The sequence below is a fragment of the Stigmatopora argus genome, chromosome 19 (genome assembly GCF_051989625.1).
Source record: "Stigmatopora argus isolate UIUO_Sarg chromosome 19, RoL_Sarg_1.0, whole genome shotgun sequence".
In the NCBI taxonomy this organism is placed as follows: domain Eukaryota; kingdom Metazoa; phylum Chordata; class Actinopteri; order Syngnathiformes; family Syngnathidae; genus Stigmatopora; species Stigmatopora argus.
The window spans coordinates 11,794,351-11,821,284 of NC_135405.1; the positions used below are offsets into that span (position 1 = coordinate 11,794,351).

The 26,934-nt window shown below is 38.8% G+C and overlaps 1 protein-coding gene across 9 annotated transcripts in view; it reads left to right on the top strand.

Annotated features, from left to right (window-relative positions):
• Positions 1-960: 960 nt before the first annotated feature.
• Positions 961-26,934, top strand: part of klhl29 (kelch like family member 29) — a 167,460-nt gene continuing 141,486 nt past the window's right edge. For 5 of the 9 annotated variants that reach the window (XR_013296734.1, XR_013296736.1, XR_013296735.1 and 2 more), the window contains exons 1-5: positions 961-1,197; positions 5,834-5,940; positions 6,271-6,338; positions 6,695-6,795; positions 10,989-11,061. The gene's annotated coding sequence lies outside the window, so the exon portion shown is untranslated. Of the gene's footprint in view, positions 1,198-1,657; positions 1,747-5,833; positions 5,941-6,270; positions 6,339-6,694; positions 6,796-10,988; positions 11,062-15,388; positions 15,446-26,934 lie in introns of those variants that run through there. The other 4 variants (XM_077586484.1, XM_077586483.1, XM_077586481.1 and 1 more) reach the window with 3 other exon arrangements.

Below are 26,934 nucleotides of genomic sequence, written 5' to 3' on the forward strand. Positions count from 1 at the left end.
TGACAGCATAAATGTTTTTTTCTTGTAATTCTGCTCCATAAGACCCCTAATTACTCACACCGTCACTCCTCGCTATTGTCGACATGAACTCACAAACAGGATGTACTTAGTGTGCTAGACCTTGGACAGCAGTTTACCTTAAATGTCTTTAAATATATTGACATTAAACATTGCCCTAAAAGTAAACCATTCCATCAGAAAGTGCTCATTCAAAATGCTGGGCCCAAAACTCCTGATGACAAAGTGAATATTGGACTGAGTTTATGGTTTTCCTGCAGTTTTTGGTGCCACTCTGCCGTCATTTGCATGCAACCGAGCGTGATATTTATATTCTCTCGCAGATAGGAAGACACCTTTTTAAACACTGTCGGTCCCAACATCGCTGTCTGAATTCTAAATGCCAGAAGACATCAGAAAACGAATCAGCGTCTTCTCAAATCAATATTGCGTTTTTTTGGAATGGAGAATTTCATCATATAGTCTGTGCTTATCCAACATAAACTGCTTCCAAACTTTTTATTATTAAAAAATAGGCCAAAATGTGGACAAAAAGTCACTTCAAAATGTGACCACAAAAGACATCTAGGATCACCAATGGTAGATAATGACAAGCATTGATAGTAGGCAGTATTTTAGACTTTAAAAATGTTTTTATTTTTTCCAAATATGTGGGAATCCATATCAGTATCCCCAAAAATGTGCAACCCCACCAAAAACAACACAAAAAGTAGACAAATTGCACCATAAACACATAGAAAACAACCAAAAACATTTAAAAAAATCAAAAATATAATTCCCAATTAGGCATAAAAAATGACCCCCAAAAATCCCCCTAAAAAAAGTCACCTGCACTCCCAAACACGTCCCGCAGGGGGCGCCGTCAAGCCAGCTTTTACACCGAAGCACACATGCCCTTAAAGGGGAGGCGCTTGATCCAGAGTAAAGTGTCTTCCACCGCTCTTCTTCCCCAGTCTTCATCAACCCATCCCCGCTGTCAGTGACCCGCACCCGGACGATCCAGCGCACCTTTTCGCTACCTTTCCCCCGGTCCTACTTTTACCTAACAATGCCCAAACAGCGAGTCTTTTTTGCCGGATGAGCATCGCCTAGAGAAGGGAGGAACCAACTCTAGCCTCCGACGCCGGTGGTGGTTGATGCGAGGAAGGGAGGAAGAGAGGACCGGAGCGGCCCCGGGAGGTAAGCCACCCATCGTCCGCCTATAGGTGCCCGTCCGTCGGCCACCAGCCCGCTCGCCAACCGCTCACTTGGCATGGCATCAATGAATACATTCAAACGTCGTGCGCATGCGCTAAGCTTAACAACTTGCCAAAGATTATTGTTAGTGTCATTATTATTATTATCTCATGTTCACGATGTGTGCACGTAGGCAGTCATTAAAGTTGGATTCAATCCATTTTTGATTGGAATGGCTTGGAGATCAAGTGTTAATTATGAAGTGGTTGGGATTTATTCTGATTTTACGACGTACTTTAGAGTTTAGTTTGTATTGTTTTTGACTCAAATGGCGTAAAGCAAGGGTCATTAAGTCCGGTCCTGAGCGACCAAGTTTGGTTTTCCGTAACTCACCTGAATGCAATCATCACGTCATCATTAAGCGATCCAGAAATGTGATGACGACATCACCAATTTGATACACGTGTGTTAGCAAACATTTTGATGACCTCCATGACCGAACTTCATGCGACCTCGTCCTCATAAACGATGGCCAAACAATTAACAATAACCGTGAGTTTTACCCATTAAATGTTTGTTATTATTAATATAATAGTTTCAACAGAGGATTGTTTATAATTCACATTGATATATCATGGATATGCTTTTGTTTCGTCGAATTGTTTGTTTCGCGATACCCATTGATATGGATGGGCTTTTTCCTTTGTTTGTTTGGTAATACACATTGATTTATCATGGATGTGCTTTTGTTTTGTTAATTTGTTTGTTTGGTAATAGACATTCATGCTTTTGTTTTGTTTGTTTGAGCAAGTTACTGACCGTATCTATATTTAGTATTCGCTCATCTCAGCGGCAGGCGTCATGTTGATTCCAGTGACGGCATTATCATCTGGCCTCCATATTTAGCATGATTTATCAAGCCTCCCTTCCTTTCTCGCTTTTATGAGCTGGATGAAGAATTGTCATCAACATTCACTCTATGTCACTCAATACTCAAGTCCATTCTTTAGCTATCTGCCCTACACTTGTGTATTTAAAAAATACTTTTTAGCATCACTCTCCCAATTTAACAAAGAAAATATCCCTGAAATTTTCCTCTATGTTTACACAACTACACTACGCATAACGTGTGGTAGTAGTAATAGTCTAATGTTAACTAGGAAGATTTAACGTTAACCATAACAATAATTCCCCATTCGTGAACTCACTGAAGAGAATTGTTTGACAATGTCGGCTGCAAAAATGATTAATATCCCCCTCAAAAAATGCATTGTCGTCAGCGGGTAGAATCCTCCTCAATCAAATAACGTTATGATGCCCGAGTAACTAAACTCTGCATTGTTTTAGCTTCTATTGTGTCGTTGCTTATCAAAATGGGCAAAGCAGCGCTTGAAAATAATCTATGAATCACTCATTTAAATCATTATCGTCGATTAAAAATGGGCATAAACACATTGATGGGCTTCTAACTTATTTGGACTCCTTTTCAAAAAATAAAAGTAAATTAGGGATGCTTAATCACATGTTTTTGCATATTAAACGGGGAAAAGTACAATATCCAATTATTTTTTTTAGTTTGGCAGCACTAAAATTAGGTTGCAAACTATTTTTTTAATAAAAAACTTGATCGCCCAATGCAGTAAATAGAACTATTTTAGTTGTGATTTCTTGCATATTTACTTTTTTATTTCAGTTTGTTTCAATAGTGTCAAAATAGTCTATTTTTTTGTATTATATTTTTACATAATTTTCTTACCTTAACTCCCAAACTGCAACAGCAAAATTTAAACAATTAAATGCCCGACCTTTTTGTTTTTTACCTAATTCCGATCCTCAAAAAAAAAAAACGTGATTGGGCCCGATATCCGAAAAAAAATCCTATCCGATTTCCAATACAAATGTAAAAATATTCAGCCTAAATAATTCAGTTTTGAGTTGAAAGCCAAGTTTACATCACTTCTCGGCCATTTCGAGTATCCAGTAGAATGACCCCATTCATTCATTCTTCTACTTTTATTTTGAAACAGACCACATTGGAACAATACCCGCTTTCCACGTGACCGCCACGTACAGTAGAGTGGAGTACACGACCGTACAGTACATTACATTTCTTCTCCCTGGCTCTCCCGGGGTAATCCGTCCTTGTCGGACGTGAATTACGCCAGCGCCGGGATTCGCTTGGGCCGGAGGAATTCATTTCGAGGTCCAACCGGAGACATTTATCCTATTAGCCGAGAGCTCTCTTTGTCGCTTTGCTCAGCAAATTACAATTTAACCGCCTCGGGGCATTTGTGTTGTCGTTATTACCTACGCCGAGCAAGAAAAAAAAATGGATTTGTACGAAATTTAGTGCAAGACGAATACAATGCTAATATTGAGATGACGGTGAAGAAATTTACATTTGTTTGCTAGTTTGTCTTTTGAGTTGCAGTGGAAATTGCAATGTGGCAGTCGTTTTGATCAGATTTATTGAATTTATATGCTGCTTTTGTTATTGAATCCTATTCTTTGGTGAATTACTAGCTTATGTGCTAGCTAACGTATTGATAACGAATTATTGTGCCATTAATGTTGAGTTATTTTAAGGAAATGGCCTCAGAATGTAAATGTAACTGTCCTTTGCTGAAGTTAAGATGCATACTTGGACTATCCAAGAATTAGGTTGTCTTATTTTTGTAGACTTTATTCGCTGAACCACAACGGAAATATTTCCCACTCCACAATCTGCATTGTAAAATTCAGTCTACATGAGCCAAAATGCTAGCCTGCTAGCTAACATAGCAAAAAATGTTTGCTGTTTATCGCATCAATGGCAGACTATAATTCAATGCAATAAACTTAAATATGTTCAAGGTGAATATTTTCTTTAAATTTGTTTTTTGGTGAAAAAAATAGGAACATTTTGGTTCAAATTTGGCATTTTTTTTACATGCACGTGCATATAGACGCAAAAGTACAGTAGAAAAAGTGGCAAAGTAAAATAGTCTGAAAAGTATTGGAAAAATTAAATGAATAAAATATCCAATAATTGCTGCGCTCCGCTGGAAAATGAAGGCAAATCATGCGTTGGGTTTTCTTCAATCGAACGCCTCTCGAGTCGTGAAGGGCGTCGTCATGTCTTCGTGGGAAAAAAAATCAAGTAGCGTACTTCAATATTAGTCCTTTTTGTGATTGCCTCTATTGATTAAATGATTGCAACCATTGATTTTGCACAAACAAGAGTCCAAAAATGTCAAAGAAAAATACAAGTAGTACTTCATTAGCGTTAGCCTCTTTGTTATTTAAGGCCGCTTTTGCCCGAGCGGTGACTTTTTGAATGAAACGTCGGGGGTAAATAATCTACGTGCCGATCTTTTTAGCCGGCGACTTATCGCTGCTCTGCACTTAGCTTAATTGCACCTCGCGGTGATCGCTTTAGTGGCCGTCATTGATCACGACGCGTTGTCCGTCGCTGGCCCGGCTTGATTAGCACCTCCTTGGAAGTGGCTCGGCTTGACCGGGACGTGCTTTGCCTGCTAATAATTTCAGGAAAAAAAACCTTTTTAAAAGTAGTTGATAGCTTTCATTTGGATCGTGGTGGCTAATTTTAGCTAGGGGTTTCCGCATCGCATATTTTTATAACCTGATTTTATGAATGCGGAGTTCCAAAATATATTAACGAGGGAAAAAATATCACATCCAAATGTCTTTATCAATGTTTAATTTGAACAAAGCGATCCAATATTGAAACTTTTTTAGTTTCCCGAATAGCTGTCAAAGTGGCGGGCTGGGGGCCAAATCTGGCCCCCTGCATCATTTTGTGTGGCCCGGGAGAGTGCTGACTTTCTGTTTTAGGATTAAATTAAAATGATAGCTATAGATGTATATTATATTTCCTGATTTTCCCCCTTTTAAATCAATAGTTGTCATTTTTAATCAATTTTTTTCTGTGTTTTTAGTTCAAAAATCATTTTGTAAAATCTAAAAATATCTAAAAAAGCTAAAATAAACATTTTTTTAGATCTGTAAAAAAACTGAATATTCAGGGATTTTAATCCAGTTTTTTAAATCCATTTATAAAAAAAAAGTCTAAATATTATATCTAAAATGGTCCTGCCCACGTGAAATCAAGTTGTTGTTAAAGCTTACAAAGGTAAGTTTGTGTTCCAAGGTTTTTTTTGTAATCCGCTAAAACCATTTTTTTTGCTGAAAAATGTGGAATAGGGCAAATATTGACCTCCCACTCAAAAATGGTGCTGATTTAATATCAAAAAATGACCTTTTAGTCATTATAGTTGTTTAAAAAACCTGAACAAGACCCTCTTCTACTTTTGTCATAGCAAAACTTACCTGACAAATTCAGCATCAACGCCTTTGGTATTAAGTCATTGCACTCCGGCGGACGAGGAAATAGTCGAATAATCCCCTGAAACGAACTTGAGTGAGAAAATTACGAGGTGATTGGTTTTGCCTAGCATCGGGAGACCCACAAAAAAAGTCTCATGAAGACTAAAAATGCACGCCGGGCAATTTGGCGGAGAAATGGGTCAGTTAAATTTGAAATACCTTGAATATAGAGCACGTCTAAATACTGTAAAGCATCCCTAAAGGCCTTGACAGACACTGTAGCAAATAATTATCACGATTTGTCTTTCTCCAGATTTTCAAAAGTGCCATTTTTAAAGCCATTATCATCTCTTCAATGCCCACTCCAGCTTCATGTGGTTTTTGCCCGGACTTGTCAGCCTCGTATCATCTTGCAGTGAGGTGGGTTGGGAAAACTTGCGGCCATGTTGGGACGCCGTCTTCCCTTTTTTGCTGCCGTTTCGAACTTTTGCGCTCCACGTCATCCACTATTTAAGCATTTTAAAAAATGCAGCGAGCCTGCTGAGTGACACGAATGTCTCATTCGAATAATTCAGTACAATTTTGAATAATTGAGGGAAAAGCTTAGCCAGTGGTCCACTGTAACGGGGGGTGCTAAGGCCGAGCTTCGATATGTCCAAGTTCAGTTGGGACTATTTAAAATGCAATTCTTTTGTGTTAGCTTGAACACTAAATGTCAATTAAACTTAATAATTTTTTTCTTCTTCACAGTAATACCTCATTTATCACGGTGAATAGGTTCCAAGACCTAACCGCTATGTAAGGACAGTGATATTAAGGTATGTGTTTAATAATATTTGGACTCTGTACTATTATTTAACTCCCGATGTTAGACACTGTCCTCTTGTGGCCAGTGAAACAATCTCAAATTGTGTTTTTTTCCCCCATTTCATGTAGCATTATTTAACTCCCATAGGCAAACACCACCCACCCGTAACCATTAAAATAATCTCCAAATATACCCTTTTCCCCCATATTTCACGTTTGAATTATTGTTCCTCCCCTATAAACTGATCATATTCATTTGTCGACGTGTTGAGGTATTACTGTAGTCAACCATATTGAGTGTAACGAACGAAAATACTAAACAAAACTGTTTTAAGCCCTCCATCATTTTCCTTCTTATTTCCTATAGACATATTTTTCCACGTGATCAACGGCAAACCCGAACTAAGACGATGACCGCCTCGAAGCGCCCACGTGCTCTTCCCTTGTGATGAAAAGCGTCTCTTTCAGGTAACGCCGCTCTTAATGAAGGCCATGTTTTTAAGGAAGCGCGTGTTTGCATTAGTCATTAGAAGCCAGACACCACTTGAAATCATCACTAAGGACAATTAATGACCCTCGACGCTTTTGTGCCGGCGTATTTACGCCGGCGAAAATCCGCCACCGCCACCGCCGCCGGCGTTAATTCATCAAGAGCCCGGCGCGCTGGGCCCGGGCCAATATTTCACTACCGAAGCAAACGGCTTGTAAATAAGAGGCGATTAGAAATGCGCGCGCACACCTTGGCGCAAATATGATTTATGTATCCTCTTAAGTCAAGAGCCACAAATGCAAATGAGACGCGTTGCCCACAGAAGCTTTTACTTTATGTATTTATTCCTCGGACGCCGACGTCTGATTTAAGGCCGCCCCAATGAGACGCTAACCCGGAATCGTAACTTGTTTATAATGGTGATATAATCGTATTTTTACCTTATGGGATTAATAACGTTTATCCATGCAAATGCGTGGCAAGCCGGGCCTGTGTTTTATAGCCTTTTAGACGATGCAAACTAAAAGTAGGCGGAGCTTATTGAGGCCATGAAAAAAAACCAAGTTGGAATGTTTGAACTGATTTGTTGATGGCGAGAGATGTCCAATTCGTGTGGATTGGGAGGGTCGGCAGTGATTAATGATTTATCTGAAAGTAAAAGGTACAAAAGCTTAATGTTTTTATTGAATAATTGGACTTAAAACGTATAATAATTTATGTTTTACCATTTATAAAAACGCATTCTAGATTTTTGGATTATGAAACATAATAGTGAGTCCGTTTAACCAAAATCGTGAATGTCACATGACCATGCCTATTTTAGCATGTTCCGCTTTTATTATATTTTTTCCACAGAATTTTGCATCATTCATAAATGAAGTAACTTGTAAATGACGTCTAAACTAGTAAGATTAGTTAAGTGACTTTGTTACCTGTGGTTTGTTTATTGCGCATAGAAGGACAAAGTCTACATCTATAGGGGGAAGTCAATGAGGTTGTTAATGATGCCCGTATTTAATGATACATCTCTCATTTCATGGTGGCTACACTTTTTATTTTTTAATGGTTGTCCTCCCGCAGGCTTACTTTGTTCTGCGGCTCTAACATTTTTTTTTCTTCTTCCCCGATTACCAACGTTTCTTTTTGTTGTTTATTGTGTAAATATCAGACAATAGAGGCTTTTAGCAAGTGTTTTGGTTTTGTTTTGGTCTGAGATTTAAATATGGAAAGTGGTCTTTTTTTCCGCCACATTAATAATGACTTTTTTGCAATTTTATTTTTTAATTGCAGATCTCGTTTGCGACTTAAAACACTCAAGTCAGATTATTGTTTCTTGTTTAAATGAAATCTGTAGCAGTTTTCTCATCAATTTGTATGACTATTTTACTCTATGAAACTTAAATGAAAAATATAAAATAAGTATAAGTATGTAGCCCATTACAATTTAATGCTTAACTTAAGTCTAACTTTTTTTTTAATTCACTTGCTTGTAGTCATTTTTTTGGGCAATGAAATAATTGACACACTTTTTAAAAATAGTTATATCAATCATTAAATAAGCGTATAAGTTATTTTTTTAAATCAAGTGATATCATTCCATAATGGATTTTCTGCAGAAATAGTAATAATAAAAAAAGTAATTTGTTCTTTGAAATGCGTTTGTTGACCTTATAATTTTTTTTCTATTTATAGCATACAGTCTTCATAATGATAATTAATTATTTCACTAATCTATAATATGTAGTACATACCTGAAGTTTAAAAGAAAGTCAAAACATACTGCAAGTTGCTTAAAAATCATGAAAACTGATCTCGAAATCTCTGGTGCTTTGGATCCTGTATCCTTCTATTTAATAATTCATCGCATGTCAGGTGCTTTTTTTCCTTTTTCTTTTTTTGCAACAAGTTCCTTTTTCTCTTTCTGGAATGAAGCCGTATCCTCGGCGCCAACTTCTCCCTTTGGGGAGGATTTTGCCAGAAGCCACTTTTGTCCTTTTCTTTCCTGCACCATCATCACAACGCAGTGCTGAAAAATACGACTTCATCCACAAAATCCACCGTCCCACCGTCCCCCGCACTCTCCTTATTAAGTCCTACACTCTTTACACTCGGGGAAGTTTTGCTGGGAAACTGTCATGGCCGATATTCGGGCAGATCAGGTTTAAAAAAAAAGTGTCCTGTCGTATTTCTGGCATAGTCCGTCTTGAAAATTGCTTTAAATCAACAGAATATATTTCCTTGTGCAGCTCGCTACAGATAGTTTGGTAGCTCTGGCTAATCACTAGCCAATTATAGTTTGTGAAAGCAATGACGTATCCCTACGCCTGCGAGAAGGCATTGTGGTGTTGCCAACTCAAAATCTGATTGGTTAAAGCCACAGTCTTATCGACGCTTGTTTAATGCAGCAGAGCCTGCAGAACTGATTGTGAAGGCCTTAAGGCAGATTTCTGACCCTGGCAACAAATAATGGCTGAAATGTGATTGGTTAAATGCTTCAATATGAAAACACACATCTGGAAGCAGTGCAACCAGGGGGAAAAGCAATGAAAGGAAGCTAACAGACCATTTGGAATTATTTAATAAGTATTGATGGACAAGATATAATATATGATTCAGATATTTCTTAGAGCAGCAGAGAAGACCTTGAAGGCCCTGACGGCCCGCCACTGCATGTACGTGGAAAAAGTGTGGATTGTCAATCTCGAGCGAGGACTAAGACGTGTGCAGTTAGTCACGATTTTCTTGGGGCTGAATGTGGAATTTGTTCTTGATCCCGAAAAGTCTCCAGTTAAGATGAGCTCGGGGAGATTCACAAGCCAGGCGTCACGTCACGTCGGTGCCAACGCCGCCTGGGCTTTTTACACCAAAATGGCGTTTTTACACCGCGTTGACGTGTTTTTACACCGCACGCTTGAATTTTGACACCATATTTTTACACCGCGATGTAACACCGGCGTGGTGTTTCCATACCGCAATGTCATGTTACGCCACAAAACGGCAATTTTTTAGGAGTAAAGATGTTCCAGATCGGAAACCGATCGTCTTTTTTCGGAGAATCGGAATCGTGTAAAAACGTAGCAAAAGTATTTTTTGTTTTCACACAGTGCTTTTTAAAACATGTTTTAATTTGCCTGCCACGGTTGCTTGTTATTCGATTTCTGTGTTTTTAAACCACCGTTTTTATTTTAAAATGTAATTTTCACAAAGTACAACGAATATAACAGACTTTATATAAGAAGAATACTAAGAGATGACCTAGTGTTTCAGTTTGAACGCATCTTTTACATTCCTGTTTCTGTGGCAATAAAATAGATAGATATAATTTAGTAAAAAAATATCAAGTAAGAGCAGCATTTAAAAACAAAACAAAAAAAACCTCAACGCTGGGACCTTTGGTAAACAAAACATATGGCTGCGGCAATCATATGTACAATATATAAGGTTTTTCTTTTTTTTCTCACTACCGACAAATGGCAGTTCTTAGTTTTTACGTCCGTTTCATGACTGTCATTGCTGGTTTAAATCCCAGATTTTCTTATGAATCCAGTCATTGGTTTGTAGTATTTATACCGTATTTTCACAACTATAAGGCGCACCGCATTATAAGGCGCACCCTCAATGAATGACACATTTAAATTTTTTTTCCATATATAAAGCACACTGGATTATAAAGTGCCCTGTCTATTTTGGAGAAAATTTAAGACTTAAGTGCGCCTTATAGTCGTGAAAATATGGTAGTTGATGTCCTCCATCTTGGCGACTATTGCGCTTCCTCTTTAAACTCCTGGTGTCTCTGTTTTTTTCGCGTACGACTTAATGTACTTCATTCATTTTTGCTTTAGTGTCCAGCCCCCGAGAGCTTCTCCGACTTTTGCAGCCACACGCCTCCGGTTTGACCTTTCTTCCCCGCCGCCGAATTACCCGACACGTCGCGCTAATGTTCTCTGGGGATGTCGGCGTTATTGATAGCTTCCGCCGGTCCCGACGCTGTCGCTCATCTGTTCTCCAGATTGCCGCGATTGCGCTAATCCATCTCCAGATGTAGATTCTCCTTCATTTCCGCAAAAAGCGCTTCATCGTTTTCATCATTTTGAGGCCAACGCGCCGGTGTTTGGATTTGGAATCGTTAACGTCAAGTCCTAAAGTTTTTTTAATTTTTTTTGTTCCGCAGGTACGACACGGAAATATGCGCCAAATGTGATTTGTCTGGGATGAGCATCCTCGTCATCCACCAAAGTTCAAAGGTAGGACACTGAAAAAAATGGATCGTGCTAACCATGCTAAAGCTAAGTACAATGTTTTTTTGGGGAATTTGTTTAAAAAAAGAAATTTCTCGAAGTCTAGGAGTTTGAGAACTATATTTGACTCGATGTTCCTGACCTTTAAGGTCAAGTTAACTCCTGCAATTCCGTTTTTTTATTTTGAAGGGTTGTAAATCAGTTTGTAGAGGGTAGTAAATCCATCCCATTTCTCCCACAACATCTTGCGCTGCTCTGTGATCATTTATTCATATCCGTGTTCTGCTTCGGTGGAAAAAAAAAGGGCTCCATTGATGGGAATTACATAGATAGATGGCGCCATTTATTCCGCTTGACGTGCTGTGAAATGAGTGTCTTTTGTTTTCCGACAAACGTCGCGGCGACAAATGGGTTGGGGGTCTTTTGCGCCGGGCTGGAGGGGTGATGTTGGGTCATTAGGAAGTCTGTGTTGCTGCATTTTGTCCTAGTGATTTTTTTCCCTTTTCCCAAACACCCCAATGTGGTGATAAATTGAATAGTTGAATTCCCTCCTAAAAGCCAAATTACCAAAATAACATATTGAGGAACATGTATTTTTAAAATCTAAAATAAAAAAATGAATCTGGCACATCCAAACCGTTCCCGTCCTGAACAATTTTTGCTTCTGGGTTGACAGTCCTCCAATTTCCCCCGTGCTTGGATATATAATTTTTTTTCCCAATACTAGATGCATGTATCAGTAATATTTCCCTCTCCCTGAAAATTGGAGCATGAAAACATGGTATTTTGCTGAAGAGTTTCAGACATTCATTTCACAGGTGCTAAAACAGTAATGGTGTATATATTTGTATAGGTGTATATGTATTTGAGTAAAAAGAGCAAAATAAATGAATAATTTAATGCGTCAAATTGTATCGTGAGGAAAAAATGGCGCTGATGTTTCTACTTGTTGAGCACGCACATGTATTACGTTTAAATCAGTGTGCGTGTATATGTTTATGTATTTGTGTAAATGTGTGCGTATGTGTATATGTATGTACACATGTACATACATATACACATATACATTTATACATATACACATGTATACATGTATACATGTGTACATGTGTACATGTATGTACGTGTACGTACATATACACATTTATACATATACACATGTATATACATATATACATATGTATGAATTCCCTCCTAAAAGGGAATGTGTATATACATGTATACGTATACACATACACTTATACATATACACATGTATATATGTATATACATATATACATATACATGTGTATATGTATAAATGTATATACATATATACATGTGTATATGTATATATGTATATACATATATACATATATACATATGTATATGTATATATGTATATACATATATACATATATACATGTGTATATGTATATACATATATACATGTGTATATGTATATATGTATATACGTATATACATATACATGTGTATATGTATATATGTATATACGTGTATATACATATACATGTGTATATCTATATACATATATACATATACATGTGTATATGTATATATGTATATACATATATACATATACATGTGTATATGTATATATGTATATACATATATACATATACATGTGTATATGTATATATGTATATACATATATACATATACATGTGTATATGTATATATGTATATACATATACACATATACATGTGTGTATGTATATATGTATATACATATATACATATACATGTGTATATATGTATATACATATATACATGTGTATATATGTATATATGTATATACATATATACATGTGTATATGTATATACATATATACATGTGTATATGTATATACATATATACATGTGTATATGTATATATGTATATACGTATATACATATACATGTGTATATGTATATATGTATATACGTATATACATATACATGTGTATATCTATATACATATATACATATACATGTGTATATGTATATATGTATATACATATATACATATACATGTGTATATGTATATATGTATATACATATATACATATACATGTGTATATGTATATATGTATATACATATATACATATACATGTGTATATATGTATATACATATATACATGTGTATATATGTATATATGTATATACATATATACATGTGTATATGTATATATGTATATACATATATACATGTGTATATGTATATATGTATATACATATATACATGTGTATATGTATATACATATATACATATATACATATATACATGTGTATATGTATATATGTATATATGTATATACATATATACATGTATATATGTATATGCATATATACACGTGCATATGTATATACATATATACATATACATGTGTATATATGTATATACATATATACATATATACATATATACATATACATGTGTATATGTATATACATATATACATACACATGTATATACGTATATACATATATAAATATACACATACATGTATATACATATAAATGTGTGTGTATATACATGAGCGTTTATGTATATTGTGAGATGATGAATTTGTTTACATAGAATGAATTGAATTAGGATAAAGTATCTGTAGTGAGGAACCCCCGTGATTGGTTGAGGATTACTGTATTTAAGAGTAGACTGATTTACTTGGGAGCAGTGCTTGCGCAATTCCTCCACAAACATTCTGCTACGTTAAGAAAGTAGGAAGAATTCCCCTCGGTTTACGATCCAAGACGTTAGAGTTCACCATCAAGCGAGCACACGGTTCAATCGTTCCTTCAAATTGAGATAAAACAACAGGCGCCGAGACCAAAACGTTAAAAGCGAGTCGGCGGCGACGATGACAGAGGCGATCGCTTTCTTTTACGGTACGCCTCGGACGGTAACGCTCGTGATCACCCCGCCGCGCGCTGTTTATTCGAGGACCCCAGACGGCGAGGCGCAGCTGTCAGGTCGCATCATTCGCCGCGCTTACCTGGCATAATGACAGATGGCGAGCCTCGGCGGCGAAGCGACGCGGGCGCCCGGCGAGGATGAAAGAGTGCGGGGCAGCGTGGGAGACGTGGCCTTCTTTGGTCTCGCAGTAAATTACGCTTAGCCAAGGGAGGCGGCTTTGCGCAACTTTTTGGCCTGACAAAACCTTCATTTTTGTACTATTATTATTTTATATTTTCCTAGAAATTTCTTTCCACATGAATTTAAAATCAACGAACACAATTGGATTCTTGGTTTTTAATGACTCATTTAAGAACGACCTTTCAAACTTTGAGTGAATGCTAATGAGTACCTCCTAAAAATTCATTTTCATCATTAATAATCTTATTTCTCAATTCGTCGCAATTCCCAAATTAAAGAGGAGTTTCTTTTTTAACCAACGCAATTAACTCGATTTGCTATACGCTCTAAATTAATACCTACACAATACTGACGATTTAGGCCGAATTTACCAGGCGCTAATCCATGATTAATGTTATAATCGATGAGAATAATGTACGATTAATGTAATGATGTCTTAATCACTCGCTAATGTATAAAAATCTTCTCATTGCGACGGCACTGCGTTAAAAATAAAACTATTTCTAAATGGATTTTGCCGCTCAGGGTAAGCAATACATTAAAAGCAGCCTCACAGAGTGAGCAAAAAAAAAAACTTGCTAAAGCTAACCTGCTGACAGAGCAAAACTGTAGATCTGGCCTACGTAGGGGGTTTGGGGTGCTGGTAATGAGCTGACCCTTGAACTTACTGCAAGGTGTGCTATCATGATGAGGTTTGCGGAAGGTCACATTTTCTTCAGCGGAGCTTCCCTCATCCATTATCGTCCCCCTCGGCTGAAATGAGGGTGTGCGGCGGGAGGGAGTCGCAAGGGGGGCCGCGGTTCGGCGTGGAATCGTATGAGGCCGACGCACAATGGGGGTTCCGACGTATCCAAGGCCACCTGGGCTAATAATGCGTGGAAATGGGCACTTTTTACAGCGGGCGAGGCATGGTGGGTGATTTACGAAGGCGCTTTGAGGCGCCCCGCCCGCGGTTCGTGGACGGTTGTCTCGCAAGAGCAGCGATAAGTGACTGCATGTATTACAAAATTGCTTTGTTGGGATTTGATTTTTTTGGACTAAAAGTCGCATCTGAAGTAGTCACACTGGAGTATAAGTCGCATTGGAGTATAAGTCGCATTGGAGTGTAAGTCGCATTGGAGTGTAAGTCGCATTGGAGTGTAAGTCGCATTGGAGTGTAAGTTGCACTCTTGGGAGGGCATTTTTTTATTTGATCAGAAACTAAGAACAAATATACATTAAACTTGCGGTAACATAACACACATTCCCTTCTGCAGTAATATGAAAAGATGTTTGGATGGTGATCTGCCTCCTACTAGCTGACTGAAGGTAAGGTAAGTGAAAGACAGTGAGAGGTAAGCGACCTGTATCCATAACAGCAGAATGCCAAATTACAAGTCCGTAGCTTGCACTTATTTAGGTCTTTTGCCGAGTAAACGCAGCTTATGGAGAAGCACCACCAATTTCGTCACACGCAGTTTCTGGGTGTGATGACAAGTAGGGTTTTTGTGTTGTTGATAATGACGACAGGGCCTATGTCTTATTATTATTATTAGGAAAATGGGTAAGTGTTAATAAAATAGTTTTTCAGGTAACAATAGTCTAAAAAATAGCCTAACTGTCAGTGGTCAGAAAGAATAAGAACAGGCCCAGCCAAACTATGGAAAAAGAACAAGTTGTAGTCTGGAAAATCAAGTATGTCTGGACCGGATCTTTTTAGTCGGCTACCGTGGATCACAACTGCTGGATCCATTTGGGGAAAAAATAGTGGAAGGGTTTGGAAAAAGTGACGTTAGCTCCTTCCTCCTTGTCCCGTCCTGACCCCTGCGCTTCACTAGTCGTGGGTTTTATGATGGTTTACTACTTTTCAGCGCCGCTAGAGCAGTTATATCTATTGGGACAAATTCGGTCTTTAACTCAGCTGGCTGGTTTTTTGGTTCCTGTGAGACGTCGCCTGGGTTCTGTTATGTCAAAACTTGTTTAAAAGACCAGGAACATTGTCTTGTTTAATGTAGTCTTTCCCTTTTTAACAGAACTATTTTACTGTTTTTTGTCAGTATAGTACAATACTAGTCAGATAATAATTCGTAAATCAGGACTCGATGCTGTGTTTGTTCGAAACTTGATCGATGTGAATTGTACGTACTTTAGAAACGCTCTCCTAAGTTTATTTAGAAAATATTTGTAATACTTTGGTTGCAGGTTTAATATGAACTGTACGTAATGTATGCTAGAACTGTATGTAGGCTTCTCTGATTGTTGGTAGCTGGCTCCCAGCATGCAAAGCGCTACAAAGCCCCGAGGCCTACTCAATGGCGTTTTAGCGAAATCCAAGAGATCAACTATTCCGGCTCATTAAGTGTTTTTCTCGAGTGTTTTCTTCACAACTGTAAGCAGCGAGCGATATTTGCGTAGAGTACGTTGTTGTTATTGGCGTGTCTTCGTTCGTCGACTCCTTAGCCCTCGTCTTAGCGCATCAAAGAGGCTTGGAAAAATTGACAACGGAGGAGATATTAACGGATCAGGGTAACCTGGCAGATCAACATATTTTTAGCACTGATGTACAACAGCATGTTTTGTCTTTTATGCACGACGGGCTAAACGCTAAACGCTAAGTGGCTTATTGACAAAGCCGATGTTTTTTTATGTTTGTCGTGTAACGTCAGAACATCGTAAAACACCGTTTTTCCACCCTAAAAGACGAGCTTTATCCTTTTTTTTAGTGGCTCGCAGCCCAATTTCAGCCACCAGACTCAAATCAAGAAGGCGACGCAACGCCTCTCGCATTCATAACGACTTCATTAGAGGAGAAGCGCCAGCTGGTTCTTTACTGAACACCATCGAGTCTTTTGAAAAGCTTTTTTTTCCATCCTTTGGCGCGGTTTGTTTGCGCTTTGAAAGACGCCGCCGTGAATATGAAACGCCTGACATTTCTTTTGCGGTTGCTGTTTTTTTGGCCTTTATTTTCCCTTCAAATTTAGAGAACAAGTCAGATGCTAAGTCGGTGTCATGTCCAACACGCCGAATCCCCGAAAATCATTTTCCCATCTCGCGTGTCCGTCACGTCAGCGGCAGTCTTATTTAAGGCTTTCGACCTAGTATTGATTTTCATACCGGGTGTCTTCATCCCGAGAGCTTGTCCAGGGTCTTTAGCGGGTATTTGTTTCAGAACCTTGTTCTTCAGCTGTCGGAGGTGATGTCATCTTAGCAGGTAATTATGCTCCTGACCTTGTTCTTTCCTTGTCCTGTTTCATACTACAGTTTTTGAAGTCGGTGTACGATGACAAGTTGTTTTGTGTTCTGATGGTGAGTTTGATTTATTTGTCAAGGGACAGCAACATATTTAAGATTATAGCCGAGGGCTAATTTCCATCTTTAGTCCCGTGTGTACGTTGGAGATGAACGATGACACATACACAAAGTTTTAGACACCGTTGTGATCGCAATTTTGTTCGTCTAATAGCCAAGGGTTTAAGATGATTGGCCAAGAGGTTCAGAGACGAGAGTTTGTGGATGTTAATTGGTATTGAGGTCCAGACAGAAAAGGTGCTTTGGCTAATTTAGCGCTCTTTGAAGGGAACTGGACAGTCACCTCTCGAGCCAGCCATTGTTGATGTCTTGTGATTTTTTTGGTACAAAATCTTGCAGTGGAGGAGGAGCTGGTGCCCGGACAATTCGCCGACGGACACTTCGTCGCCAGACAGTTCGTCGACTGGACATTTCGTCGATGGACAATTCGTTGCCGGACACCTCGTCACCAGACAGTTAAAATAACAGACGAACTTAGGGTTTCGTTAAGAGGGGAGAGATTTGTTTTAGTCGAAGAGGAAGATATCGTTTTAATGGGAACTGACACTAATCTCGATTTATTGGCAAAAAGTATGCACTGGTATAGAGTTGATGGTTGTCAGGTGCACTATCGAACGTACCGTCGCAAAACCAGTGCATACTTTTTGCCAATAAATCGAGATTAGTGTCAGTTGCCATTAAAACGATATCTTCCTCTTCGACTGAAACAAATCTCTCCCCTCTTAACGAAAACATAAGTCCGTCTTTTATTATAACGGTCTGGTGACAAAGTGTCCGTCGACGAAATGTCCGGTCACGGAGGAGCTTTGTGTTGGAAGATTTTGTAAACTAATTTGACATCTGTATATTTAAGAGTATTGTTCCAGTTCCGTTTGTGTTTAATATCTGACAGGCTCAACTTGTCATTGGTGATATGATCATTGAGTCAAAATATAATTTTGTGAAAGTTGGAGAGTCGATTGGCATGTCTAAATCAGGATCAATTCCCCACTCGCTAGCCATTTGATTGTGACCGCGAGTCTAGGTTGAGGTCCGTCTTTCGCCCTACAGTCAGCTGGGTTAGGCTCCAGCACCCCGCGAACCCGACAAGGACGAGCGAAATAATGACTTCCCATTTTTACAACCCCGTTTTTTCCTCCCTTTCCAAAGTGGCTTTTGATTTTTCTAGTTAGTCTTGTCATCTCCCATACGAAACGGGAGCGCCACGGCACGGCGCCGTGGGGTACGCCTCCGCTTCCAGCTCACCTGCGTGCTCCCTTTCTTTCGCTCCCCTTTCTGTCTCCGGGCTGTGTTGTTTTGCACGTGCCAAAAATCAATAGCTATTACACCAGAGAGAAGACGGCGTGGCGTCCCCGCCTGCCTTGAAGGCTGTCATCTCCTTTAATTGCCGCGCTAATATCGTCCCCGCTCAGCCTGGATGTAGGTCGGCGGGCCCGCGAGCCCGCGGGCGGCGGAGGCGGCGGCGAGGCCCGCGGGCTCTGCCGACTGCAAATGCCTGGGTGCGAAGTTTGCTTTCATCCAATTGCGTTTTGGCCCAAAATGTCTACTTTTGAGCCCCACCGGTTGTTAGTGGCAATGAAACTTGGAGTTTTGCAGAAGTTGGGCGTCTGTCATTGTCAAGGATAGGTAATCTTGAATGCGGCCAATCAGGAGGCGCCACTGTGTGATGATTGTCGGGTGGCTTTGCTTTTGGATTGAAAAGCAATATTTGAGGAAGTTACCAGACCTGACTATTAATGTTGAGCGTCTGATTAAATGTAATACAATGACTTAAGCGATTTTTTATTATTTTTATTTTATTTTAATTTGTTATTTTATTTTGTATTTATTTTTTTAATTTTAATTTTTTTTAATTTCAATTTTTAATTTTTATTTTATTCATTTTTCCCTGCATCTGTTACATTTTTGTTATCAAAAAACAAGATCTTATCTTTATTAGAATATAGTATAAGAAGCTGTAATTTGGTAAATCGCACAGATTAATCACAAATCCATAATAATAATTAATAATAATTAATAATCATAACCTGCAAATGAAAAAATAATCAAATAAGTGAATTACAAAGTGTGTTTAAAAAGTAAATCCTTTGAAATATAGCATGACTAAAATATAAAGAATAATTGGAACATATCACAAAATAAATGAGATCATGACAATCATCTCATATACTATAAACATATCAAATATTTACTTTCATACTTAGTTCTACACTTTCCTGATTCATTGTAAAATATATTTTAAGAAAAAAATACTAAAAGTTGTCAACAAACTTCTCGTGCACAGCTTGTAAATACAATGATAATTGAAACTGTACATTGTGTGGGGATGGGAGGCCCAACTTGAATAAAAAAAACCTGTGGTTGTTTTTGGAAGCTTGTTTTGATTCGCTAAAGTCTGAAATTGCGCCCACGTCGCCGTTAGACGGATCGTCACCGAGTTTAGAAGCGCTGACTTTGCGCGCCGCAACTTTGATGGATTGCCTGGAAATTGGGGGTCCAAATAACATGGCCGACGCGTCAATTAGGTAGACCTTTACATCCGTTATTTCCCAAAGGAAATAATGAAAAGTGAATTTGTTCCCAGCGCCACTGCTGTCATTAAAACTTTATGAACTGGGCTTTGAAATTCAAACCACTAGTTTTGGACCCAGAAAAGTGAATTTGTGTATATATATATATTTAAATAGTATGACAGGTTTAACAATCATTTATCAAAGCCATTTCTCACCATTTCTGTAATATAAAATGTTTTTGTGTCACGCATTGTGTGCAAATGTACAGGGTGAGTAGTTAATAAAATGTACAAAAATGACGTAAAATACTTTTTGTAAAAAGCCACACGTCAATAAATAAAATGCTAATAAAAAATAGCTAGAATTTGCTGCTCAAAGTAACAAAAATAACATGTTAAATACAAATCAACTTCATAAAATGTATTAAAGTGACCTAAAATACATTTTTATAAAAGCCAAATGTCAGAAAACTAAATAGTAATAAAAAATATCTATAATTTGCTGCACAAAATAAGATGTGGAATATAAACCAACTTAATAAAATTTCTTAAAATGACATAAAATACATTTTGGAAAAAAAACATCTGTAAACAAAACAATAATAAAAAAGATATATAATTCACGGCACACAGTAACAAAAATAACATGTTGAATACAAACCAACTTAATAAAATGTATTAAAATGACCAAAAATACATTTTGAAAAAAGCCACGCATCAGTAAACAAAATAATAATAAAAAATATATATAATTCACTGCACACAGTAACAAAAATAACATGTTGAATACAAACCAAATGTATTAAAATACATTTTGAAAAAGCCACATGTCAGTAAACAAAATAATAATAAAACATATCTATAATTTGATGCACAAAATAACATGTTAAATACAAACCAACTTCATAAAATGTATTAAAATGACCTAAAATACATTCTGAAAAAAGCCATACGTCAGTAGACAAAATAGTAAATCTTGAATTTGCTGGCCAAAAATAACATGTTAAATCCAAACCATGTCAAATTGCCTGAAATAAAATCTAATCTAATCATGAACACACCATTAAAATATAGTGCAATGAAATAACATACAAGTGTGCACAGATGTGCTTTGCCGCTTTTATCCAAGCACATGTCAAAAAGAATGATCCAGGGGTATTTGCCCTTGCCTTGATTTTCACTGAAAGCCTCCATTTTGGCCCCAATGTTGCCCTCAGATGTTTTCGTGTTGACGCTTGGAAGCGTTTCCTTCCCGCCGCTCGGCTTTAGACGGCCAAAAAGGGACAAAAATAATTTTAAAAAAGGGGCGCAGGTGCCCGAAACACATTGTTCTCGGGCCGCCACACGCGTATGCGCGCTTTTATGGCGTGCTCGCGCCTGGCCAAACACACTGGCCCGCCCAGCTGGGACGGACGGGGCCGGTGGCCGTTTTTCTCGGACCATCTGCCGCCCCGCCGTTCGCCTCGCCAAGCTGGCTCACGTGCCGTTGCCAAAACCACGAGGACGCTCCTTCTGTCGCCTTTTGGACGGCTTTATTACCTCCGCCAAGGAGGCCCGGACTCTTAGAACCGTATTTTTTAGACTATAAGTCGCATGGTTATTAATTATTTTTAGTTTTAATAGTTTGCCTAATACTCAAATTTTTATTTTTTAGCTCTACCTCTTTTGTTGTAGTTTTTGGCTATAGTTATCTAGAAAAATTATATTAACAGATACCTATTTAATCTCTTGTTCTCCATTTTACTATTTTTACATTAATGTATTTTTGTTCTTGATTTCTGATAAAAAAAATCTTTACCAAAATGCAACTTGTACTCTGTATTATGCTTTTTTTTTAGCTGTTGGATTTCTTTATTTATTTACATATGCGACTTATAGTCCAAAAATACGGTAATCGTTTTTTTTGGGGGCCAAAGAATTGCATTTAATTGATCAAAAGCTTCTTAAAATGGGCGCTTAGAAAAGCATCGTCCAACAACTTCGTGACGTGAAAGTTTCTGAGGTGGGACTTTATTCATAAATCAATTAGAAAACATCCCCTAAATGACTTTTGCTAATGGCTCCCATTTTCTAATCGAAATAAGCATTACCATACACACATCGCGCAAAAGATACGTCCCCCTTTCCCATATACTGAAACCATATTGCAAATATTTGTCAATTTAAATATCCACCTAAGGCTAATATCCGTCTGCGCATACATTAGTGTATAAGCACATCATGTAAATATCTGTCATTTCATAGCAAATGCATTTCTTGACTATTTTTTTTCCTTATCAAGGCGGTACGATTTCCATTTGTTTGTCCGTTTTTCAAAAGAAAAACGATTTCGGCTAAAGCCACCTCGACAAGTCATTGTGTCAGAGCATTTATTTTTAAATGTTGAATTCCTGCCATTAGTCTTGACATTTGTACTCTTGAAAAATACGTTTTTTTCCCCTTGGTGGAATTTTCCGTGACCCACGAGTCATCGCTCCTGTTGAGCGTTGGCACGTCCTTTTGAGGAGACTCTAATTAGTCTGGTGTTTTATTTTTTATTTTTTTTAACCTTTTTGAAGATCCTTTTTTTTTTAAATTGTTCTACTCTGTTGGCGTTTAATCGTATCATATTTGTGGAGTGTGCAAGGCAAGCACGGCCTGGTTTTCGCACAAATGAGTCACTGAATAAATGAATCTAATATATTTTCTCATTTATTCAATTGAGACTGGGATTAGATTCTCTCCGCCTGTTTAATATTTCATGGGTGCACTCTCTTCCATTAGTGACATTTGGATGTTCTTAAACTGTACAGCGATGCAATATCTTCACTTATTAGCGCCTCTTCAAATTGCTATCTTTCATTTTGAGGAATACGCCGTACTCGCCATCGCCAATTTTTTTAACAAGAACGTTTGTTTACGTCAAAGGAAGCCGCAATTATCTCAATAGTTGACATTTTTTTGTAGAATTTGACCACCAAAAGCTGTTTTAAATGAGCTTGTAATACATGATTGGCTGTTTCAGGTTTGAATGGAGAACATGCATGCTTTTTATTCATTCATTATCCCAGCCACTTTTCCTCACAAGAGCCAAGGGGGTGCTGGAGCCTAGCCCAACCAACCATGGGCAGTAGGCAGGGCACACCCTAAATGGGTTGCTAGCCAATCACAGGGCAACATGAGCTGACTCATGCCTATGGCAATTTGGAGTGCTCAATAAATCTAGCATACATGTTTTTTAGATTTGGAAGTATACCCAGAGAAAAGCCACGGAGGCACGGTGAGAACATGGAAGGAAGCTCAGAACCCACCAGGGATCGAGCCCTCGACCTCAGAACTGTGAGCCTGACGCACTAACCACTCTATCATCCTCCTAGTGTGCAAATAGTAAATTTCCAAGACCTGGTAATGGAGAAAATACCCCCAAATTAGCCAATTTTAATGTGGGTTATAGCTCCACACATACACATGTGCATTAAAAGTTTGGGTATTAATGACATCACGAGGTAGGACAGCCAATCTGGGATGCTCAAATCTACTTGGCTAAAATAGTAGCATTATTGATAAAATGTCTGGTGGACTTGTTTGTGTAGTAGTGGCTTTTGCATACCTTTTTCGGCACTTTTACGCACCGAAAAATGTTATTTATTTATTTAATAAATTGAAAAAGCACACGAGCAGAAAGAATCATGTTCAATAAATTGAACAAGGTGTTGTCCGTCCTTTTCCAGGCAGTTTTCTATTAACTCATAATCCGCAGGGCTGCTATTGATCGCTTGCTGTAGCCAATCAGTGAATTTTGTCCAGATTTTTTTTGTCCGTCTAACCGATGGGAAACACAGAGTCCCAATTGTAAGATCTTTCGAGTTTTTTGTCTTGTCGGATCTCGCCGTAAAACGTGAACTCCATTTTGGCTCTCATTTCAACAGGGAGAATATTTTGGGTTTTATGTTTCTTGGCCGCCGCTGAAGGTTTCTCTCCCAGCGTGGGCGTGTTTTTCTACGGAGTACGCCTATCAGGGGACAAAGAAGCGCAGGAACAGGAAGTCTTGCTTGTTTATTACTTATTAGGCATTCCGCTCAAACGAGTTTGTTTAGCACGTACTTAATTACCTCCATCGCATTAAAGCTCAGAATAGCGCTGCCCGTTCTCGGAGGCGGCGTCAACGGCGGCCCGGCTCGCCCATGGCGCTGATTTGATGGGAGCTCCGCTAGACAATTTGCAGTTTATTACTGCTGTGTCCAGCTCGGTCCCCGATGAGATTAATCAATGTCTGCGAATCACCGACGACGCGCCGTTTGCACTCGCCGGAGCTCATAACCGAAACCATCCGCGGATCCGCGATCGAGTCCGAGGCGGGAACTGCCACGGCTGGACTACGGGGACCTCGGCCTGCCCCCTTTTTCCCCGACCCAATTTCAACTTTTGAACTCCCGCTTTTCTTTTAATGGACTTAGACGTCCATCGACCAATGAGGTTAATTTGTCTTTTAAGTCTACTTCAGACACCCTGACTCACCAGCATTTTCGTTTTTTTCTATCGAACCAAAACAATCTGGAGCGCGTCGCTCAAATTCAATCACGCAACTGGTTCCTCGCAACCGGTATGTGAAGGTACCACCGCCTTATCTAATAATCCTGCAAGGGCGGGGCCTAAAGAAGCGACAGTCTTTTACTGCAACACTTCTGGTAATTGTGTGAAGGGGAGGCGTTGACTTTGATTGATTATTTACCCCTTTCGCTATTTGTACACACACAAATACACCCATAAATACACACACTCGGATGATGAATTATGTATCGCTGCACTGGAAACAAAGCAATCAATATAAGATGTCTGACTTTGCTAGCACAAACAGTGGCAGTGAAAAAGAGAGAAATCCGGTGTTTGTGGATGCTATGCGGGCGCAGGGACTGGAGACCTAGCTCTTAATCAAGTCATCAATCAATCGCAAGATAGGCTAGAATACTTACTAAAGCAATTTAGAGACTGTATATGCTACCTTTTTTGGCTAGCTGCTATGAAAAAATCAAACTTGATCAAATATTTCAATTGAATGAAGTGTACGTTTTGGGTTTTTATATTGGTGACATTTTTGGTTGGGTTAGAACTTTATTTCATCCCGTATTCGGGAAATTTCTTGGTTGCAGTAGCAAGACACACAAGACATTGTAGACCTAGTTAAAAAAAACTGGAGCCACACACACTTTATATAGGTGACCTTTTTGGTTAGGTTAGGTTAGAACTTTATTTCTTCCCGTATTCGGGATTTTTTTTGGTTGCAAGTAGCAAGACACACAAGACACACAAGTCATTGTAGACCTAGTTAAAAAAAACTGGAGCCACACACTTTATATAGGTGACCTTTTTTGGTGAACTAATTTTGGTGATTTTAGCACCGAAACAGCTGTTACATGACAATCAATTTGTCGAATTCCTTTTTTCTCAAATGAGATTAGCCACCAAAACTAAGTGTGCAAGTGTTCGCACTACTTCCGAGTAGCAAAACAAACGGATTGGTCGTTAGAGACGGTTCCTGAACAACAAAGAAGATCAAAAACCAAACAAGACTTTCAAAGCCTATAGAGCCGGGCAGCAACGCATATATTTTCCCCCAGCGTAGACTTGCGGGGTTTCGTTAGCGTCCTCCGCTAGCTCGCTCGGGGGCCTCGAGAGAGAGAGATGTGGCTGATTAAGAGCTACAGATCGCTGGAGGAAAACGACCTTGGCGTTAGAATCGGAGAATGTGGGAAACGTTGGCGAGCAGCAGTGCTCCCCAGACGAGTGACGTGGCTTCAACAATGAGCTGCGGATTCGCTTTTTTCCCATTTTTTTTTTCCTCGCTCTGTCGCTTTTTGATGCTACAATGGCGAGGTTAGGAAGTGGCTGCAACCATGTGATTGTAAGAATGAATTTTTTAAAGCATTGAGGCGCAATTGCTAGCTGATGGCGGTGATGCAACATTTTTTTCGATTTGTTATTTTTACTTTCCAACATGTTTTGTCAAGTTGATATTGTCAGTTTAATTGAAAGTTTGCGGATTATTATCTTAGTAGAACTTAGCCAGGTGCCTTCAAAAGTGTGGGTTTGGATAAGACCATCCATCTAATGCGCCTAACTGTATATTTATTTTGTCAGATTCCATATTTTTGGTAATAATAAGCCTCTTATGTACGTACGTCTTGAAAAATCTCGAAAGCGCCTGGCAGCGATTTACGTTTCAAATGAAACATCATCACCCGGCATTGTGAAGTCTAAAATCTTGACATTTTCCAAAACAGCCAAATGAGAAGTGTTATTATATTTATTCATAGTGTTAATAGTTCATATTGCACGCACAAAGCCCTCTATAATGTGTTTACAGCAGTCAATCCAATGCGTGACTGGCATTTGAGTAAAAATACATTTGCCCTGCTCGACTCCAGACAGCTGCGAAAAATAAAATAATAAATACGGCGGCGGCGGCGTCTTCTCCTCGCAACTCGATGTTATCTCCCCGCGAGGCCCGGGCGAAAAAAAAATACACCTGTATATCATTATTTACACGCGTGAGGAGTGTGCTTTCACGCTATTTTTTCCACTTTTGCGGTGACCCGTGTTACCCCACGCCGCCGAGCTATTACTCGGTGACACCGCGCTGACATTTCATTCGAAAGACGGACAGCTTGACGCGGAGGATTTGCAATGATATTAAATGGATGTCGCGTGTGGCAGTGCTACAGCTACACGGTGATGTCGACGCCCCGTTTCGGACCGGGTCTCTCAAGCTTGTCGGATGGTTGCCGTGTCGAAGCTTGATGGTGTCTGCGACCCCGAGATGAAATTGTGTTAACGGGGCGAGTGTGTATTAACATAGGCGCTTTCTGGTTTTTGCAATAACATTGGCCATTTTTTTTAGCACGTGTAGAGTAATAGTTTTCTTGAATGTAGTCGGCTCGCCTTCGTATGGAGATTGGCTCCCTCAGCTTGAGGTTTATTGACCTCACACCCCGTTTCTTGCGCAGGAACCGTTGCTCCGCTGGG